General features: G+C 46.7%; 1 long non-coding RNA gene across 1 annotated transcript; it reads right to left on the bottom strand.

The window, feature by feature from the left end:
• Positions 1-1,725: 1,725 nt before the first annotated feature.
• On the bottom strand, positions 1,726-5,317 carry LOC103672729. The gene is made up of 3 exons (XR_571229.2): positions 5,092-5,317; positions 4,007-4,080; positions 1,726-2,965 (listed from the first exon to the last, which is right to left on the bottom strand). It is a non-coding gene; the product is annotated as an uncharacterized LOC103672729 (long non-coding RNA).
• Between the last annotated feature and the right edge of the window lie 2,485 nt (positions 5,318-7,802).

The raw sequence follows: 7,802 nt of genomic DNA, 5'->3' as shown, positions 1-7,802 counted from the left end.
AGTCTCTGTACCTTCTGTTCAGTTTGCTGGGAACCTGAAGATGCTCTAAAATATAAATTTCTTTTTAAAAAAATCAATACATTTTAATGTTTTTAAATAAGGTAGCCCTTGGAATAACCTTGGTGTTTAACACACAGGCTACTTGTAAAATTTAGGTTGCTTGTCCCAGGTGCCTGCCCGTCCGTCCTCTTCATGACCTAGAGCCAAAGTTTTCTATCTACATTTGGAGGTGTTGCCACTTCTATGAGAGGCGGCTAATTCAAGAGTTCCATTCCCAGACAGCAGTGTCAAAATTCTCATTTATGGCCGAGGACATCTTGGTTGCTTCCAGATTTGGGCAATGATGGCATTGTGGAATAAGGAGCGGGATATGAGCAGAAGTCTTGGAATCTAGAAGTTGTAACAGTGGGAGCTATACAGGTCATCAGAGATTGAAGGGGACCATTTATCTGAGATACTCTGGTCTAGATGGTGTTTCTTCAGAACATTTACATCACTCCCTGAAATCACTGTGACCAATAGCTTATTTATTCTCTATCTCCTCCCAACGGGCTGTATCTGCTCCATGAGAGCAGAGCCTCCATCTGTCTTGTTCACAATGGTATCTCCAGTGCCTAAAATCACTCCTGGCATGTGAGAGATGCTCAAAAGTTATTTGTGGAACGTGAATGAACTAGAGAGAAAGATAAAGGCGACTTTTATATTTGTACCAGTCCTGGTACCTAGGAGTTCTTCATTTTGGAAACCCTTCTGGAAATTACCTAAGAAAGCTTTTCCCATTCAAACGAGGTCATTGAGAAGGGAGCAACCATCTGGGGTTCGGTGGAAAAAATTCTCTTAAAATGTAAAATTACAACCTCATGTCAGTGGAGCGTGACTTCAGGAGTCCTGGTTATTCTTCAGGCTTTCACTAACACTCTTCTCAAAGTCGTTCCTCCCACCATCCCATTCAAAACTCGCACTCGTATTCTCAGGGTTTTGTTATGATGGCATCACTCTTCCAAGTACTAACATCTAGATTAGTTACCAATTACTGAGTAAAAACACTACCTCAGAATTATAGCTTAAAAACAATTGTGGTATAGGGGCGCCTGGGTGGCTCAGTCGGTTAAGCATCGACTCTTGATTCAGCTCAGGTCATGATCTCGGGATCATGGGACCCAGCCCCACATCGGGCTCTGTGCTGGGTAGAAGACTGCTTAAGATTCTTTCTCTCCCTGTGGTGCCTGGGTGGCTCAGTCAGTAAGGTGTCTCTCTTCAACTCAGGTCATGATCCCAGGGTCCTGGGATCGAGCCCTGCTTTGGGCTCCCTGCTCAGAGGGGAGTCTGCTTCTCCCTCTCCCTCAGTTGCTTACCCTGCTTGTGCTCTCTCTCTCAAATAAACAAATAAAAATCTTAAAAAAAAAAAAAAAGATTCTCTCCCTCTCCCTTTGTCTCTCCCCACCTGCTCCTGCGAGCATTCTCTATCTATCAAAACAAACAATTGTGGTATAATGGGAAACATTATTTGTTCTTTTCCCCAGTTCCTGACACATCGCTCTTAAAACCCTTGGTATTTAATGAGTGATAAGTGTCTTTTACACAATAATGAGATGAGTGGTGGTTGGGGAGTCCTAGATCGCTTCAGGATGGTGGCTGGTCAAAAAAAAAACCAAGGCATAACTAGCAGGTTGGCCCATCCCTCCCACCCACACCCCAAAGTCAACCAGTGGGGAGGGGAGTGGGAGAGGGGTAGAGGTTGAGTTCAATCACCAATGGCCAATGATCTAATCAATCACTCCTATATAATGAAACCTCCATAAAACCCCCTAAACAATGGGATTAGAGCTTCTAGGATGTTCCACACAGTGAGATGCTGGGAGGGTCATGCCCCCATAGAAAGGACAGAAGCTCCGCGAGCACAGGCCACCCCACAGGCCTATGCATCTCTTCCGTTTGGCTGATCCTGAGTTTTATTTTATAATAAACCAGTAGTAGTAAGTACAGTGTGTTCCTGAGTTTTGTGAGAAATTCTAGCATATCATTAAATCTGAGGAGGAGGGGGTGGGAACCCCGATTTATAAGCTGATTGGTCAGAAGTACGAGAGGCCCAGACTTGTGGCTGGCGTCTGAAGTGGGGACAGTCTTGAGGGACTGAGCCCCCAACCTGTAGGGCCTGATGCTAACTCCAGGAAGTCAGTGTCAGAATGGAAGCTGATTGTCAAACCCCCACTTGGTGTGCAGAGGACGTGAGAATTGGGGTTGGGATGGACCCCCCGCACACAGTTGGCTTCAGAAGTGTTGTGAGTAGAAACAGGTCACCAGTCCACATTTACCACAGCCGAGTTTCTGTGAGGAAGGACTTTGGGAGCCGCTTCCCTGGGTGGCCGTGGATGGGAGTCTTTCTGTGCAGTTGCCCTGAAGACGTTGGCCCAGGGTGTGGCCCTCTGAAGGCGTGACTGGGCCTGGAGGTCCACTTCCAAAATGGTCGCGCTCACCACTGCCAAGTCGGTGCTGTTTGTTGACAAGAGGCCTTAGCTCCTTGCCACTGGGACCTCTCAGGGGGCTGCTCGGGACAGGACGGCTTCCCTCACAGCTAGTGCCCCAGGAAGAGAGGTGAAAGCTATCGTGCGTTTCGTATTCTGGCTTCCTAAGTCACACCGTGCGGTTTCCACAATGTCCTCTTGGTTCCCAGGTCAGCCCCCATGCCTGGAGCAGGGAACCACGCAGAATGTGAGCAGCAGGAGGCAAGGAGCTTGGCAGCCATCTCGGACGCGCCAACGCACGGCTCAAATTCGCTTTTCAAATGAATGAATGAATGATTTTCAACTCCAAGTCCTCTAAACTCAGTCCACTTGAATCTAGTATTTAGCACAAGCTTAGGCTTCTGGCAACACAAAGCGTTTTATGGGCCTTCATGTTTCCACTCTGGAGAACCTCAGACAAATGATCCACTTTCATTGTGACTCAAGTCTGAATATGGGAGCTGTAAAATCACCATGAAATTAAATAACTTTAGAACCATGAAGAATGTTCATTATTAAAACTCTCCCACAGGCCTGGCCCCAGGCAAAGTTGTGAAGCCAGGGAAGCTCGGCGTTTCTAACCCAGTTCTGCAAATCTCCATAGCCCTCCCCGCTCCCACCGCCAGCTCCCCCTCCGCAGTGTTCACTTTCACGGCCAGGGGCATGGTGCGCAGATCTTGCCTTCACACCCCTCGAGAGAGTACCCGTCGGAGATGATAATGCCGAAGAAATGCACATTGAAGTACCTTCAATAAGGCCAGTGTTTCTTCTGGCTTTGAAACGCATCACCCAATCTCAGTTGAACATCAGATGCAACTGCCAGTTTACAACCAGGCGTTGCGGGACGTGAAGATCCTTCGCAGTGAGAATGGAATGTTCCTCGTGGAGAGATGATCAAGTATCCAGGTCTCCCTGACGAGCAGCAGGCTCCCACCCTCCACCTCCAGCTCACCCCAAGAACACGCAGAGTGCGTGGAAGCATCGACAGAGTTTACTTCTTTGTTCCTCTAAGGGCTATTTTCTGAGCCAGGCATCGTTCTAGGGGCCCATCTCTCATTTCAGGTCCTTGCTCAAAGATCAAGCCCATGAAGCCTCACCTGACCATTCTACTTAAAATTGCAGTTTAATTCGCAGCCTTCCCATAGCCTCACTCTGCCCGATGCTTGCTTGTTTCGTAGCACCAGCAAGTATGCCGGCAAGTAACAACATGTATTTTATTGCCTTTAATTTGTGTCTTTCTCTCCCACCCACACTCCATGCCAGAATTTCAGCCCAAAGGGCAGGCATCTTCACCAGTTTTGTTCACTGACATGGCTCCTGGGCCACAGCACATAGCAAATATTTGGTGAGTGAATGAGTGCTGGGTGCAAGAGTGAGTAAAACAGACAAAATTCTGTCTCCTGCACAGTTACCTTTCTTTCTCTCCCCCGCCCCTCCATCCATGCATACAGTTGCCAGTCACTGGGTTAAGTCCAGCCACGGGGCACGAACCCTGTCCTCACCTTCCTGTTGCTGCCTGCAGATGTCCCAGGCGGTCCGTGGCTTCTCGGGTCCAGAGCAGCCTAACGTGCCTTTGCTACAAAACCGAAATCCCCAGATCAACCCAGATTCCGATTTCACCCTCATTCTGGGGAAAATAAAGTTTGCCTTTCAAATGTAAACATTCCAGAGCCCCCGTCATGCTTCCCGAACTCTCTGCGTGGCCATACCTCTGGGCTTAGGGCGGAAAACCTATTTGTTTTTCCTCTCAAAATGTTCAAAAACGGGTCACAAAACTATACACTTTTGTCAGTAAAGATCAACACCCACCCCTTTCTTTACTCTGAAAGAGACTACGTTCACTACTCCCCAAAAGCCATAGTACAAGCCAGAACATTCCAGTGACTCAAGATTAATAAAAACACAGGACATGTCAAGAGGAAGCACACAGAGAATGACCACTTCAATCAAACAAGGCGGCTGGAGAGGCCAGATTTCATGAGCACCATCAACAACCACCAACCATAAACGTTTAAAGGCGGGTTGCGTTCAAGTTCAGGAGAGTGGTACCTGGCTTATGTAGCATCAACAACCTTTCTCCACAGATAAAATTACATTAGTGTGTGTAGGAGGCACTGTAGCAGACTGGATTTTCCAAAAGTGGCCTGGCAATGTTTTCAGTTCCACATGTTTTTCCAGAACCTTCTAGAACCTTCCATTCCCCAAGAGGTGAAATCTATTTCCCCTCTTCTTTAACCTAGATGGGCTTATGACTGTTTTGACCGATACAATATGGCAGAAGTAATGCTATGTGACTTCTGAGACCAGATCATATAAAGGATACAAGCTTCCTCAATTCCTCTCTCTGTCTCTGTCTGTCTGTCTGTCTGTCTATCTCTCTCTCTCTCAGTGTGTACCCTTGGAACCCGTGGAACCTGAGCCACCTTATAAAAAGTCCAGCTACCTTGAAGTTGCAATGCTGAATAGATCATATAGGGAAGCAACAGAAGTAGAGAGAGAGAGATGCCCAAGGGGCCCCTGCTGTTCTAACCCCTGATGTTCGGCCCTTCCCAGCAACAACTACCAGCCAAGTGAATGAACGACTCACCAGATGAGCCCAGGCCAGCCTTCAAGGGTCCAGCTGAGGAGAGACGAGCTGTCTCTGCTATGCCATGCTTGAATTCCAGACCCGTAGAATCCAGGAGCATAATAAACGGTTATTTCACCACCAGGTTTTGAGGAGATTGTTACAACTGGAATAGCCACTCTGGGATCATAGAGGAAAACTTTCAGTCTACTTAGTGAAGTCAAATAAGATTGTCAAGAGCTGCTGATATTTGAGCTCAGTCCTGAAGGATGATACATAGAACAATGAAAGCAGTCTTCCAGACACAGAATAGAATGTGCAGAATGCAGAAGCCAGAGAGCAAAGCCTAATCTGGGAACTGTTAGCAGTCAGGTACAGCTGACACCTGGAGAGCTGGTAGGTGTGGTAGAGGTAGGAATTTCATTTGTTTGTTCTTGTTCATTCATCCAATAAGTATATATTGAGCCCCGCTGTGCCTGGCTCGTGTATCAGTTGGAATTATGTTTGGTGGCAAATCTTACCTCTGAAAAATATGGCTTAAACAATAAGGACTTGCTGCTTTCTTAATGAGAACATCAGAGGTGGGCTGTCTCAGAAATACTTTGCTGTCTCCAGCCAGTCTCTGGCCATCCTTCTAATACACTGACCCCAAATGGTGGTTTTTTCATCTTGATGCCTAATGGTTGCAAAACAGCTGTAGTGGCTCCAGCATCACAAGCATCACAAGCACCACATTCTCTCATACCACACCTAAAGGCAGGGAGCGCGCAACTCTGAGTCACGTGGTCACCCTAGCTGTGAAGGGGAAGGAAGGAAGGGTGCTGGGAAAGTCAGTATCTGAGACACAGGCAAGGAAAGGGGGACTGGAAAAAGTTGGGGCAAGACAACCCGCAGTGCCCACCACAGCGAGATGCAGCAAAGCAGTTTAGGCATCATCCCTGTTCAGGATGCCAGATGAGATTGGCAACACAGGCAGAGCCAGGTTATGTGATGCAGAGCCATGGAAAGGCATCGAAACATTGCAGCCGACACATCGATTTTGTCAGTAACACAGGGAGAGACAGAGGACAGAGAGAAGGGGAATGAGGGCATAGTCATTCCTATACCACATCTTCACAACTGTCACCAACTCTCTCTCCCTCTCTCACATACACACACACACACACACACACACACGCACGCACCCCATTACTTAATTAGTATTTAATTCAATAGAAGTACTCGGACCTATTAGAAAACTCTGGTGCTTGTGGGAAATGGATTGGATGGGACTAGGTCAGAGGCAGGAAAACTAGACTTCCCCCAAAATCCATCTTAGTTTCAAAACAGAAATTGGAAGCTAAGTGTGAAAAGCCCACTTCACCATTGCAAGATCTGCCGAAATATAAAAATTAATGTCTCCAGAATTCCTTTAAATTTAAGTGTTTTAAATAACCAGAGAAATAGAGTAAAGGGAGAGGGGCAGAAATAGATTTCTTTAGATTCAAAGGACTTCCAGTGCATTAAAAAGAAACAAAGGAACTTTATAATACAAGGAAGGATGGGCACCAGAGAGGATGCCCAGCCCTTCCCGAAAACAGCATACTTCTTCATGGTGCGGGAGGGGAAAACGCTACTAAGTTTTCACTGAACTGTCAAACCTCATTTTCTCTTCTCCAATTCAGTCCTGCGGTTGATAGATAGAAAGTGTTCAAACAAGAAATGGCTGGAAGATATTCTAAAATAATAAAGCCGCATACACAACTGCTCGAGCTGAAAGTGTCTCTAAGCATTTTTCAATGGATAAGAAATATACATGATTACCTGAAGGCTCCGCGTGTTAATATTCAAAAGGCATATTGAGAGCAAGATTGAACAGGAAGGATAAACAGAACATAAAAGTAAGCTGGATTATTCTACTAGGAAAAGTTAACCTTTTTGAGAAAAAAAATGATTCCAACTATTAGGTCTTGCTTTTCTCCCAAATGAGTGTTCGACCAGGAGATTTAAAGAATCCGTAGCGATGAAAAAAGAAAATATGTAAATGCTATTGTATGGATTTCGGAAGGGGTTTGGATGTATAGCTTATCTGTCAAGGGTGGAAGGGGGGTGGAGGATTCCATCTAAGATACCTAAATCCCCCTTTGGAATTCTCCTCCCATCCCTGAGTTGCCCCAGCCAGGTGTGACCCTGGATGAAATGAGAAAGCCCCCAGGGGTGGGGAGGGTGGGGGGTGGCTGAGAAAGCCTGGCAAATAAGCATTCTCCAGTTGCCCAAGTTCCTCGGTGTCCTGCAGAGGCCTGATGGAGCCACACTTCCCCCCCGCCCCCGCCAACTCCCCAACAGTTCCCTGGAGTCAAGCCAGGCCCTCTAAGCAGCTATTCAGTCCTGGCAGAAGTATGGTACAGGTGAGAGAGTGACAGTCTGTCCCTCCCCCACCCCATATACATACACACTGTGATGACTAATTTTATGCATCAACTTAGCTAAGCCACACTATCCAGATATTTGGTCAAACACAGTTCCAGATATTTCCGTGAAGGCATTTTTCTTAGAAGAGATTAACATTTCAATTGGTAGACTTTGAGTAAAGTAGATGATACTCCATAATGCAGGTGGGCCTCATCCAATCAGTGGAAGGCCTTACTAGAACAAAGACAAGCCTCCCCTGAAGAAGAGGAAATTCTGCCAGCAGTCTCTGCCTTTGGACTCAAGCTGCAACCCTTTCCTGGGCAGCCTCTACTATTGTGTGA

This window comes from Ursus maritimus, unplaced genomic scaffold (assembly GCF_017311325.1).
Source record: "Ursus maritimus isolate PB19 unplaced genomic scaffold, ASM1731132v1 scaffold_8, whole genome shotgun sequence".
NCBI lineage: Eukaryota > Metazoa > Chordata > Mammalia > Carnivora > Ursidae > Ursus > Ursus maritimus.
The sequence above is the reverse complement of the archived record's forward strand: the minus strand, read 5'-3'. Positions and strand labels throughout refer to the sequence as shown.